Genomic DNA, 11,941 nt, shown 5'->3' with positions numbered 1-11,941 from the left:
ACTCGACCGTAGGCTTGCTACCTTCCTCTAGCATAATTTTATGCATGCAGTAAGAAGGGCTGATTCCCTTGATATCTACTATAGTCCATCCAATTGCCGATTTGAATTCTCTCAGAATCCTCAAAAGCTTTTCCTCATCACTACCTGAAAGGTCAGATGCAATAATAACAGGCAGAGTAGATGCATCACCTAAAAACGCATACCTTAAATGCTCAGGTAAAGGCTTAAGCTCAAGAGTGGGAGCTTCCTAAATAGATGGCTAGATGCGTTTAGGAGCTTTGTTCAATTCCTCCATTCCAAGAGATTCAAAAGGCATATCTATCTTCCTCTTCTAGGGAGAAGTATTCAAATACTGCAATTGTTCTTCACCTTCATCATCTTCACTATCCGAATTCTCCAACAAGGCTTTTTTTAAGGCATCGGACCTTAGCAATTGATCAAGTTCCGATGTGACCACCGAATCGACCAACTCCACTTTTAAGCACTCCTCATTATCATCAGGAAATTTCATAGCATTGAACACATTAAAAGTAACATCCTGATCCAGAACTCACATTGTGAGCTCACCCTTCTACACATCTATCAAGGTTTGGCCAGTCACCAAGAAAGGTCTCCCCAAGATTATGGGAATCTTCTTATCCTCCTCGGAATCAAGAATGACGAAATCAGCAGGGAAGATGATTTTATCAATCTTGACCAAGACATCCTCCACAATACCTCGCGGATATGTAATAGAACGGTCGGCTAACTACAAGGTCATATAAGTCGGTTTGGGATCAGGTAAGTCCAACTGCTTGAAGATTGACAAAGGCATCAGATTGATGCTAGCTCCCAAGTCACATAAGCATCTGTCAAAAGACACTTTTCCAATAGTACACGAAATAGTGAAGATTCCTGGATCCTTAAGCTTCGGAGGTAACTTCTGTTGCAGCACAACACTGCATTCCTCTATGAGAGCGACTGTCTCTAAATCATCTACTTCACCTTCCGAGAGAGAATACCTTTCATAAACCTTGCATAACTAGGCATCTTCTCAAGAGACTCGGTGAAAGGTATGTTGATATGAAGTTTCTTGAACACCTCCAGAAACTTCTGAAATTGCTTGTCCAGCTTTTTCTTCTGCAGCCGCTTGGGAAAAGGCGGTGGATGATAGATTTGCTACTCCCCTGTATTACCCCCAGGAGGAGGGTGCTCAACAGTAGTCTTCCTTGGTTTCACTTTTACTTCCTACTGCTCTACTTCTTTCTCAGCCTCAGCTTCTTCAGTTAACACTTGAGTTTGTTCGGGATTCGCAACCTTTCCAGACCTTAGAGTGATGGCCTTTACCTGCTCCTTAGCTTCCCTCCTTTCCTAGCACTTCAGTGTCACTAGGTAGTGTACCAAGCTGACGATTTAGCAAGGCATTGGCAATTTGCCCAATTTGATTTTCCAAGGTCTTGATAGAAACGGCTTGACTTTTGCACATAAGCTTCAACTCTTCTAATTCAGATTTTTCATTAGCTTGTTGCAGCTGGAGTTGTTGTCTAGGTGCATATTGCGGTTGCTGAAAACCAGGGGGGTTGTACTACTTAGCTGGATACTGCTGATAAGGCTGTTGAACCGCATTCTGAGTGTTGCTCCAGCTAAAATTAGGATGATTGTGGTTGTTGGGATGATAGGTGGCTGTCACTGGTTGCTGCGATCGCTGGAAGTTGCTCACAAACTGAGCTGATTCACTAGAAATTGCACACTGATCGACACAAAGTTCACAGACACTAGCGATTTGATTAACTCCATAATTAGCCAAAATGTCCACCTTCATCATCAAAGCCTTAAGTTGGGCAGCGATAGCAGTTGTTACGTCCAACTCCAGAATTCCGATGACTTTTCCCAAAGTCAGCCTTTGGGAAGGATTCTGGTATTCATTAGCAGCCATCAGTTCAATAAGTTCATAAGCTTCATCATAGCTTTTAGCCCACAAGGCTCCTCCTGATGCTGCATCAAGTATGGGTCTAGAAGTAGCACCCAATCCATTATAGAAACAATTGATAATCATCCAATCAGGCATGCCATGGTGTGGGCACTTCCTTAGCATCTCCTTATATCAATCCCAAGCCTCACACAGAGATTCTCCAGTTTGCTGAGCAAACTGAGTAAGAGCATTCCTGATTACAACAGTCTTTGCCAGAGGGAAGAATTTATTGAGAAACTTTTGAGCAAGATCTTCCCAAGTGGTGATAGACCCTGCTGGTAGAGAATGTAACCATCACTTAGCCTTGTCCTTTAGAGAGAATGGGAAGAGTCGTAGCTTGATAGCATCTTCAGTCACATCATTGAACTGGAAAGTGTTACAGATCTCGATGAAATCCCTGATGTGCATGTTGGGGTCTTCAGTAGGAGAACCCCCAAACTGAACTGAGTTCTGTATCATTTGAATCGTGCTTGACTTCATCTCAAAAGTGTTAGCCCTGATGGCTGGTCTGATGATGCTTGATTGAATATCATTAATCTTAGGATGAGAATAGTCCATCAAAGCCTTCGAATTTTCTGCTTGATCACCCATCTCTACTAAAGCTGGTTCTTCAACTTTCTCTTCTTCTTCTACCTTCTTTTCTTTCTCGAAAACTTCCTTACAAACTACGCTTTCTCCAGTGTTCTCTTACGAGTACGCGAACGCGTATGCATACACCCTCGCTAGAGTACCTGAAATAAGACAAGGAAACAGATAAGTAACAATGTTCGAGTCAGTGAACTTTAACGACAACTAATGCAAAATACATAAACTAATAATTAACACTGCGGTCCCCGGCAGCGGCGCCAAAAACTTGTTAGTCACTAAACACGCGCTAATAATACACGTAAGTATCCGCATTCGCAAGTAGTATAGAATCTTTTCTAGTTCGTTCCCACAGAGACTGTATTGGTTAACTAATAATTAACGCACTTAAGCAACAATGTATGGTTATTATTCAATGCTAAGATGATAACAAATTGAGGTTGTTTATAACTAAGAATTAAACTAACAATTATAACTACGAAATTAAGATTGACTGAATTAATATATATGACAAACATGGGATTCGAACTTCATTAAATACTTCATTCAATAGCCTTATTGTTCTCAACCTTAGCATACAATGGTGATGACACTAATCAGACAACACGAAACTGATAAACGCCAACTTTTATTGCACGAGTACCATACTACCAGACATCCATAAAAGAGATAGAAGCTGAATAGACACCAATTATATTGAGACCCTATATGTCTATAGAATTTGACAACATAACGGTTTAAGCAAAGTTATCTATCTTGATTACACAGGGCTAGTAAGATAGTTAAAATTGCCTACGAATCATGCATAACAATAACACATGAACCTATGCTAACATGGCAAGTTCTAAATCCTTAAATTCACTGTCGTTTCATTAAAAACTAACACACTATCTTATAAAATCGCGACGCACATAAGACGAATACGCACAACCAATACTAGGATATCAATCAATCACCACATACTAAGGTATCAAAACAATTTAACTAAAGAAATCCATAAATAAATCCGCTAGAACCCCACGATAACGATTAGCCCATGATCGGACTCATCATCAACGTGGGTTTCAATGAAAGCATGGTATAACAAATGTAGTCTTTATAACGAATAAATAAAATCAAGTACAAAACAAGAATAAGGTTCATAAGTGAGAAAACTAGCATCCAAATATAACTTAAAACAAAGATTCACAAGTAAAAACAAGATCTTCTTTGCCTTCATTGAATTGTGCTAAAAATAGTCTTCTTATGGCTCTCCTTGCACTCTGGTATATCTCTCTTATGAAAACATTCTTATTTGAATATATATAGCAGCCCTTTTCAATATGGAGGTCTCCCCACTTAGAATCGAATTATAATCAGGATTCTTTAAATTCGTACCAACGCGGGCGCGCGCTATCACAGCGCGGGCGTTCTAGATCCTGGCCCGGCCGCGCGCTATCACAGCGCGGGCACGCCGTCCTTCTGGGAAAAACTCAGATTTCATCTTTTTCCTTGCTGCTTGGAGCCGGCTTTCCACGAGTTTTATTCCAACCCCATCTTGACACCAAATTAGCACCAAAATAATGCTAATTCACGTGATTCACAGATTACTGCCTGAAATGTAAAAACACTAGAAAACATGTTGAAACACTTAACAACTTGAGTACAAATGCATCAATTCAAAGCTTATTAGAGCATTATAAAGTGTCATAAATTCCACTCAACAAGCATGAGGTCTAATATTTAATCTAGTACAGTAATGGTTCATATACTTGTAGATGTACAAACACAGGAACACCAAGAGGGATCTTCCCATACTGAGACCCTTTCTTCTTTACCATTAGAAGCTAGGAAACCAACCACTTCATCCTCTCAAAAAGGTGAAGTGAGTTAAAAGAAGAGAAAATAGGCATCTTTAGCAATAATAAATAAGAGTGGTGAGGAAAACAGAACAAGAGTCACCCTTGGTCAAGAAAACAAAGAAGGTGAAACAAACTGAGCTGACCACTCAAGTCACCTCTGCATCCTCCCAAAATGATGTAGTTGTAAAACAGGGACTTAAACAGACTCTAGAAGCATCCTCTCAATAGGGTATCTCTATTGAACAAACCATTCACCCAAATGCACCTTGTAAAGAGTCTGTACAAACACTTCAACAAATTCAAGTGTATGGAAGGAGAAATAAGGATGGCACACACAAAGAGAGCACATCTGTTGAAGCTCATTCATTCATTCAAGGGGAGCTGCCAACACTCAACTCTGAAATTGAAACTCTAATTTCACAAATTTCTTCTTCATATAATAAGGCACTTGAATTTGATTCTAAAATGTTTCCAACATCAAGTGATATGGTTCAAGAAATCATGCTCCCCACCCGGGAACCAAATTTAGTTGGTGGGAGGCTACATGCTGGGGTAGACCTTGATGACACCAACACAAATACAGGGGTTTCATCAATTTTCACTAAAGACCTTGTGGTTGTTACAAATGCACCGTCATGTGTAAATCAACCTTCACAGGTTGAAAGGTTTGAGGGTAGTAGTGCTGAGGGGGAGCTATCTAAATCCTCTCCAATTCAATTGGAGGTTCCTCTTGAAGGAACAACTCCCCTCAAAACCTAGCTGAGATTGCACTCACAATTGAAGCTAGGAGTTCAATTGCCAATGATCCTTCTATGGGGGTGGCAAGTGCATCACTTTCACGTGACAGTGTTTTAAAATAAATACAAGGGTTTGACACTAGAGTACATGACAGTAACCTAGTTAACTCCCCTCCAATTCTAATGGAGGTTCCCACCAGAAGTGGAGAATAACAAACTGTCACAACTATAGTTCAATCTGTGAGTCAAACTGTGACATCTGTCACAGGTGGTTCTATGGAAGATCAACCATCCATTTCACAACCTATGAATATTCCTTCAACATCCGATCCTTCACAACAACCATCTCACCCAATCCAACAGTGGTTAAAAAATGCTCAATCCCAACCAACCACAGTAGATAACCTTCTGGTTGATCAACTTTCAGGCCTTGCAAACATCACACAACATCTACTCACTACAAACATGACAAATCAAGACTATCAGACAATTCTGCTCACTTATAATTAAAATGTTGAGAAGCAAAAGCAGAAGATAGTGAATGAAGCTGAGCAGAATGGCAATATGGATGCTTAGCTTTCTAAGGACTTCACATTGGAGATGGATCAGGTCATCCCAAGATTCAGGGAGGAATATGTCATAATTTTAGGGAGTAATCCCAAGGTCCTCACTCCACAAGAAGTGTATGATGCATTGTCTACAAGGCTCAAATCAAAGCTTTTCACCTATTTGGTAAAGCACTAGAAGGGACTTTGACTGATCATCAAGACAAGATCAGAAAGATGGTAAGGGAGAAGATGGATGAGATTATCCCTTCATAAGTTCAGATCAAATCAAAATTCTAGACTTTTGCAGAACAGATGGAAAGATTTGATCTCACTTTAGTAGATACCAATGTCAAAAATCTAAGGCAATATTTTGTGGCTTTGCATGAAGTGGTTCAACAGCACATCACCAAGTCTAATGACACCAGACTCAAGCTAGACCAACTTTATTAAAGTAGGTATGAGCCATCTGCTCTTTTGATGGAAGGCATCAAGGAAGCTGTGCAAGCCACATTTGGTACCTCAGTTTCTTCCAGCTCTCAACAACCCATATCAACACAACAAACTTGCAAATTCAATCTCTCCAAACTCATGTATCCACTCTGCAATCAGAAAATGATTCCTTGACAAATCAAGTATCTCGACTCACAATAATGGTGGCAAGTAAATAGGATGATATCCAAACCCTGGTGGACTCTCACAAGCACCTCCAAATACAAAACTCAGTGTCTTTGGGAGCCATAATGGGTGCACTCAACATCCCATTGCCTGCATTTTCAAAAGTTGTGAGGCCTGAAATCCCTACACCTCTCATCTTGCCTGCTACCAATACTAAGGGGGATAGAGGCTAGGTTATTAAGATTATCTACCCAAGCTGTTCAAGCTGCTAACAAAGGAAAATCTCAAGAAGTTGATGTTGGAATGGAGAGGCTTATCAAAGTAGTCGAGGGACCTAGTTTGAGCAGGGAATTTGATGACTTGCTCAAGGCTCTCAGGGCTTCTCTAAAAAACAACTTCTTCATATACAAGAAGGCCTTGGACAAGATAATAAATTCTATAAGGGTGATCTTGGTGACAAAGGATAATTTTCAGGAGAGAATGATTGTGGTCAACATAAATGACTCAGGGGTAGACATGTGTATACAAGTGTCCCTTAACTATCTCATAATAAGAAGGGCATCTGAGTTGAAAATTTTGATAAATAAAGTCAACAGAGTAATTCAAGAAGACATCTCTTGCTAATTCAATTGAAGAAATCTCAAGTAGCTGCTTTTCCAGAAGCATACTTACAGCCAAGCAAGGGAGTAACATACATCTGTCCAACCACCAAACATTACAAACACTTCAAAATTCCTAAGCAATGTGTCATGGAAAACAAAAAGCTGATTATGACTTTGGAGACATACTTGAAGACTAAGAAATACAAGACTGTTGAAGATGAAGAAATAATCAAGCTGTTGGGGAGATATATGAGAGATCCTGAAGCCAATTTTCCCAAAACTCAATTAAATAAGGATAACTTGGATGATGATGAGCAGAAGAAAGATGATCAAAAACCTTCTGGCCCAAATCCAAGTCAATGCTCTAAGGCAAATGGCAGCAAAGAAAGAGATAAGAAAAGAGATGCCAAGAAGAAAGGAAATGATGAGAAGAAGGGTAAAGAGAGAAGAAGGAAGAAGAAGGATATTGGTTTAGAACCAAAGAAAAATACCCTACCAATCCAAATCAATCAAACTCAAACACTTAAACCAACAAACTCAAACAGTTTATCACCTCTAACCTCTAAGCGTAAATTCTTGTACAAACTAATTACTAACATCATACTGAAAATACCAATCACTTCAAGCCAAACTTCTCTAAGGAAAATCTCAAACCCACCTTCTTTTAAGCCACCAACCAAAACCCATTACAAATATATTGGAAGAAAGCCAAAGAAACTGCAAGTTACTGAGAGGGCCATCTGGAACTGCTTTAATCAAAAAGATTTTCGACCTTTAACTGGTGCATCACAGATGATGACTACTTTCAAGAATTAGCTGAAGAAATGGTCAAAGTTTGGGTTGTATCATTGAGAAAAGTAAGAATCTACTATCAAGATGGATCCTACACTTCATTTAGCAGAAATTAAATGGATATATTTTCAACCACAGAAATTAAGAGGGTAATTAGCTTACTGAAGTATAAGGATACTGGTACAATGGCATGGAGATCTGTATTGGTTGTATGGTTGATTGTAAGGGAAGAAAGAAGAGCAAAAGAAAAGGCTGAAAGAGATGAGAGGGAAAGGAAATATGTTGAAGAAATAGAAATATTTGAGCAAAGATCTGAAGAACTCAAGGCAAGGGGGATGCGCACAATTACCAGGGATGGACAAATTTTGAACATTAAAGTTGGCAGATTCTCAAGAATTAGAGTTGGTTATTTTAACAATATTCATTAGATGAGTGGCTCAAGCTTGTATAAGCTCTAAGTGGGACACAAATCATAGAGGAACAGAAAGTACTTGTAGAATTAAAGGACCTCATTAGACAAAAACAGGTTATGAGAAATTTGTGTGATAAATATATTTATCAAACTCTTGTAATCACTTCATGTATAAAAGTTGTATTTATGTCAATTTTTTATGTTCTATTGTTCATTGTAACCTGGGGTTAGTCTGGTTACCGGCATGAATTTGTGATAAGCAATCTTCTCACAAATTGGGGGAGATTGTTGTGCAAGACATGCATGTACTATAACAAGACTAAGTCAAATTGACAGCCCTAAGAATTAGTTGTATGATATTCTAAATTTGTATTTTGTACTGTATTACTTGAGTCTATAATAATATCAAAGATTAGAATGGAGTATTTTTTTGTAAATAGTCTCAAGCCTAACAATAAACTCAAGAAGAAGATCAAAAAGATCAAGAAGATCATGCCTCAGAGAAATTGTGAAAAAGTTTGGAGTTGAATAGATCTGTTTTAGGAAAAATATTCTAAGTCAAGATATCTACAAGTCACAGATCAAGTCATATAGAGAAGTCATTCTAGAACTCCCTAATGACTTATAGCTTAAGAAAAGTCTTAGAGATATCGACAAGCCAAATGAAGACATGAAGATTGGAGATATCGACAAGTCAAATTATCATTAGAGATCTCAGAGATATCGATAAGTCAAAGTTCCTATAGATATCTCAGAGATATTGACAAGTCATTTCTGCATTAGAGAACTAAGTGGTATTGACAAGTCAAAATAAAGATATGAATATTGGAGATATCGACAAGTCAATTCTCTCATTAGAGATCTCAAAGATATCGACAAGTTAAAATGCCTATAGAGATCTTAGAGATATCGATGAGTCAATTCTCTCATTAGACATCTCAAAGATATCGACAAGTTAAAATGCCTATAGAGATCCCAGAGATATCGACAAGTCATTTCTACATGCAGAAGTTTAGAGACCTCGACAAGCCAAGTTCACTTACGGAGAACTTAGAGTCCTCAATAAGTCAAAAAAATTATAGAGAACTAAGGGATTTCAATAAACCATTCTACTTATCAAGATGTCAGTTCTCTATACAACAAACTGGAGATCTCGATATGAAGCTCAAGTACATAATGCAGACAAGTTAAATATCCAAGATTATCAATCAACAAACGATCTAATCAGTTAGATTGAAAAGTCTATAAAAGAAGCTTGAAGAGTACAAGATCAAATGCCAAGATTAACTAATAAAGGAAAGTCAAAGATTCACAGGATTTGAAAAGATACACTAAGCTGGAAATGGAAAGCTTTAGAGACAACTTAAAGTAGGGTTTAGTACATTCTATTGCATATTGTGTAAACATGTGTTTACTAATCTATAAAGTAAACAATGGTCCTTTGCTTTTAAATTATATCAAACAGATCTAGAATTTCTTGTAACTCTCTCAAGAAGAAGCTGAGTTCTTTACTTACAAAGAACCTAGGATTTGTAGCAAGACACTAGCTTAATTTTAATTCAAAATTAAGTGAGTTTTGAAATATTTTATGCACTGTTTCATTTCAGTTAACATAGTATTGCTGTATTTCTAATTTGCTTTGTTAACCAAGCAACTATCATTCAAAAAGCCTTAAAAATATCCAAAACACATTCACCCCCCTGTGTTGTATAAATTACCTAACACCCGATTCATCATAATTGAAGCACCTCATCTTTGACCTGTCAACAGATGCTGTTTTGTAGCCATTTTTTTCCAGAATTGTGTTGTGTCTTTGTCTTCCAATTGTTGTCCTTGTTGAATGTATGTCCCTTGTTTTTGAAGAACATTGGCTTCTTTACTCTAATGTTAGAGATTTTCCTTGCTAAGTAAGCCATGGACTGATAGAAATCATCCAATTCATCCAAGGTATAGAGTCCATCCTCTTCAAGTTCAAGAATAACTTGCTTCTGTGGTTCCTTGTTCTTATGCTGATTACTTGAAGCAGTTGGAGTCTGTATTTCTAGTTCATCATCAGATGACTGGTTGACATTAACAACTAGTGCACTTGCTTCATTAACAATGTGCCCTTGACCAACTCTTAAAGATTTTCTGTGAATCATTTCCAGTTCATAGGTCTTCAGAATGCCATACAAAACCTCCAGTATCATTCTGCTCAGGTCTCTTGTTTCTCTTATAGCTAAAATCTTCTATTCTAGATGGTCAAGAAGGGTGAGAAAAAACTTCAAATTAACTTCCTCAGCTTCATAGTATTTGTCATGAAGCTTTAAGTCATTAATTAGCTTGTTGAATCTTTCAAAGACATAAATTATACTTTCTTTAGGTTTAGCCATGAATCCCTCATACCGAGACACCATTATTCTCCTTTTGTTGGATCTAACTTCCTCTATACCTTCACACAAAATCTCTATTTTCTCCCAGATCTATTTGGTTGTGTCACAGTTGACAATGTTATTCAACATGACATTGTTAAGTGACTCTATTAAAATTAATTACAGACCATTATCAAGAGAAACTTTTTCCTTCGCAATGTCTGTGTATATTGAAGGATCTTTAGGACCATAGTATGCTGGAATGACCATGTCTCCTTCTGTAGACTCTTCAATCCTTTCCATAGGAATAAAAGGTCCATTATTCAGAATCTGGATGTAAAAGGGGTTGGCAATCCTTTGAAACAGAATCATCTTCTTTTTCCATATTGTGTAGTTAGTCTTATCAAAGGCTGGTACCTTTATACTAGTAATCTTTTGTGTATTCATTCTTCCAAGATCTTTAATATGTTTGCTTTTTAATTTTTCTTTGATACCACTTGTTAGGTAATGAATACAACACATGGGATGAAGGTGTTTTGGATATTTTTAAGGCTTTTTGAACGTTTGTTACTTGGTTAACAAAGCAGGTTAGAAATGCAGTAATATTATGTTAACTAAAATAAAACAGTGCACACATTATTTTAAAACTCACTTAATGTTAGAGATGTAATTCGAGTCGAGTCGAGTTTGTGCTTATTAAATTCGAGTTCGAGCTTTTTTAATAGAGTCGAGTCGAGCCAAAAAAAATCGAGCCTGGAAATTATGTCTGAGGTCGACCCGGATAATAAACGAGTCGAGTTCGAGCAACTCGCGAGTTTTCGAGCTTTTCGAGTTTTTTAATCGAGTTTTCGAGTTTTTAAACGAGTTTTCGAGTTTATTCCATTTGCACCATATTTTTACAAAAAAAATTATAACTTAGGTATTTTTGAAAAAAACCCTAAAATTCATTTTGTTAACGAAAATGAAGTTATTAAGTTATTATTTTATTTTAACATTTAGATAACACTTATTGTATATTTAAACTAATTAGAGTTCAATTTTTCAAAAATAAATAAATTAAGCTCATATTTTTTAACATTTAACTTTAAAAAATAATTTAATATATTTTAACAAAATAATTCAATTCAAAATTTTTACCAAATATAATAAATATAATAATGCCGATATATTATGAAAAACTAGTAAATTAGTCTGTAAAACTAATTTTATTAGACACTTGAATGGCATATATATTAGCAAACACAAAAATATTTATAAAAAAATAATTGAGCTCAAGTTCGAGCCGAGTCGAGTTCGAGTTTATCGAGTCGATCTCGAGTCGAGCTCAAACAAACTCGACTCGACTCGATTTTTTTATCGAGCCAGAAAATGTGTTCGAACTCGAGCTCGATAACGAGTTCGAGTCGAGCTCAATTTATTGAGTCGAGTTCGAGCCGGCTCGGTTCAAATTACACCCCTACTTAATTTTGTATTAAAATTAAGATAGTGTCTTGCTACGAATCCTGGG

At 37.1% G+C, this 11,941-nt stretch overlaps 1 non-coding gene across 1 annotated transcript; it reads left to right on the top strand.

Moving 5' to 3' along the window:
* The first annotated feature begins 2,045 nt into the window (after window positions 1-2,045).
* On the top strand, window positions 2,046-2,152 carry LOC141682156 (small nucleolar RNA R71). Its single transcript, XR_012559558.1, has one exon. It is a non-coding gene; the product is annotated as a small nucleolar RNA R71 (small nucleolar RNA).
* The last annotated feature ends 9,789 nt before the right edge of the window (window positions 2,153-11,941 follow it).

Source organism: Apium graveolens, chromosome 8 (assembly GCF_009905375.1).
Source record: "Apium graveolens cultivar Ventura chromosome 8, ASM990537v1, whole genome shotgun sequence".
Lineage (NCBI taxonomy): Eukaryota > Viridiplantae > Streptophyta > Magnoliopsida > Apiales > Apiaceae > Apium > Apium graveolens.
This window is presented reverse-complemented; position numbering and strand designations above follow the sequence as displayed.